The 2,500-nt window shown below is 40.3% G+C and overlaps 1 non-coding gene across 1 annotated transcript; it reads left to right on the top strand.

The window, feature by feature from the left end:
- The first annotated feature begins 1,792 nt into the window (after positions 1 to 1,792).
- On the top strand, positions 1,793 to 1,865 carry TRNAF-GAA (transfer RNA phenylalanine (anticodon GAA)). Its single transcript has one exon. It is a non-coding gene; the product is annotated as a tRNA-Phe (tRNA).
- The last annotated feature ends 635 nt before the right edge of the window (positions 1,866 to 2,500 follow it).

Genomic DNA, 2,500 nt, shown 5'->3' with positions numbered 1-2,500 from the left:
TGAATGGTTCAAATCAAAGTATGAAGACCTCAGCTAGCAGCAGGCCGAAATAGATCAGTTGGGAGAGCGTTAGACTGAAGATCTGAAGGTCCCTGGTTTAATTCCGGGTTTCGGCACAGTTGAGAGGTTGCTTGCTTCTGACAAAAGAGGTCTTGGAATCTGCTGCAGTACTTTTTTCTCTATTCATCAAATTTTTTCCAACTGATATACAACACAAGTAATTTAACATAGACTTTGCTTTCTGTCCTCATTCTAAACTTGCTTCCACATTTCTTGCCTTCAGGTTAGACTATGAATGTTTCCCATTTCATGCTTTTTTGTAAAGTAACCTCTTGTCTGCCTTACCTTCAACTTCCCCTTGAACACAGATGTCAGTAGTCAGATGACATTGCTTACCTACTCAGGCCAAATACGTCTGGGTAATATAGTGCTAGTCCATTCAGAGTTAAAAAAACGCTACCTAACCCGGATCCCAAAAACGCTATTTACCCATTGCACAAGTTAACTGCTGAATGATACAGGACTCCTTAAAACATATCTCTAACATATAAGGGTAAATATCCAGGTCATGCATCTTGTTTGTTGAATGGTTCAAATCAAAGTATGAAGACCACAGCTAGCAGTAGGCCGAAATAGCTCAGTTGGGAGAGGGTTAGACTGAAGATCTAAAGGACCCTGGTTCAATCCCGGGTTTCGGCACAGTTGAGAGGTTCCTTGCTTCTAACAAAATAGGTCTTGGAATCAGCTGTAGTACTTTTTTCTCTATTCATCAAATTCTTTCCAACTGATATACAACACAAGCAATTTAACATAGACTTTGCTTTGTGTCCTCCTTCTAAACTTGCTTCCACATTTCTTGCCTTCAGGTTAGACTATGAATGTTTCCCATTTCATGCTTTTTTGTAATGTAAACTCTTGTCTGCATTACCTTCAACTTCCCCTTGAACACAGATGTCAGTAGTCAGATGACGTTGCTTACCTACTCAGGCCACATACGTCTGGGTAATATAGTGCTAGTCCATTCCGAGTTAAAAAAACGCTACCTAACCCGGATCCCAAAAACGCTATTTACCCATTGCACAAGTTAACTGCTGAATGATACAGGACTCCTTAAAACATATCTCTAACATATAAGGGTAAATATCCAGGTCATGCATCTAGTTTATTGAATGGTTCAAATCAAAGTATGAAGACCACAGATAGCAGCAGGCCGAAATAGCTCAGTTGGGAGAGCGTTAGACTGAATATCTGAAAGTCCCTGGTTCAATCCCGTGTTTCGGCACAGTTGAGAGGTTCCTTGCTTCTGACAAAAGAGGTCTTGGAATCTGCTGCAGTACTTTTTTCTCTATTCATCAAATTTTTTCCAACTGATATACAACACAAGTAATTTAACATAGACTTTGCTTTCTGTCCTCATTCTAAACTTGCTTCCACATTTCTTGCCTTCAGGTTAGACTATGAATTTTTCCCATTTCATGCTTTTTTGTAAAGTAACCTTTTGTCTGCCTTACCTTCAACTTCCCCTTGAACACAGATGTCAGTAGTCAGATGACATTGCTTACCTACTCAGGCCAAATACGTCTGGGTAATATAGTGCTAGTCCATTCAGAGTTAAAAAAACGCTATCTAACCCGGATCCCAAAAACGCTATTTACCCATTGCACAAGTTAACTGCTGAATGATACAGGACTCCTTAAAACATATCTCTAACATATAAGGGTAAATATCCAGGTCATGCATCTTGTTTGTTGAATGGTTCAAATCAAAGTATGAAGACCACATCTGGCAGCAGGCCGAAATAGCTCAGTTGGGAGAGCGTTAGACTGAAGATCTAAAGGTCCCTGGTTCAATCCCGGGTTTCGGCACAGTTGAGAGGTTCCTTTCTTCTAACAAAATAGGTCTTGGAATCAGCTGTAGTACTTTTTTCTCTATTCATCAAATTCTTTCCAACTGATATACAACACAAGCAATTTAACATAGACTTTGCTTTGTGTCCTCCTTCTAAACTTGCTTCCACATTTCTTGCCTTCAGGTTAGACTATGAATGTTTCCCATTTCAGGCTTTTTTGTAATGTAAACTCTTGTCTGCATTACCTTCAACTTCCCCTTGAACACAGATGTCAGTGGTCAGATGACGTTGCTTACCTCCTCAGGCCACATACGTCTGGGTAATATAGTGCTAGTCCATTCAGAGTTAAAAAAACGCTACCTAACCCGGATCCCAAAAACGCTATTTACCCATTGCACAAGTTAACTGCTGAATGATAAAGGACTCCTTAAAACATATCTCTAACATATAAGGGTAAATATCCAGGTCATGCATCTAGTTTGTTGAATGGTTCAAATCAAAGTATGAAGACCTCAGCTAGCAGCAGGCCGAAATAGATCAGTTGGGAAAGCGTTAGACTGAAGATCTGAAGGTCCCTGGTTTAATCCCGGGTTTCGGCACAGTTGAGAGGTTGCTTGCTTCTGACAAAAGAGGTCTTGGAATCTGCTGCAG

This window comes from Lissotriton helveticus, chromosome 8 (assembly GCF_964261635.1).
Source record: "Lissotriton helveticus chromosome 8, aLisHel1.1, whole genome shotgun sequence".
Lineage (NCBI taxonomy): Eukaryota > Metazoa > Chordata > Amphibia > Caudata > Salamandridae > Lissotriton > Lissotriton helveticus.
The sequence above is the reverse complement of the archived record's forward strand: the minus strand, read 5'-3'. Positions and strand labels throughout refer to the sequence as shown.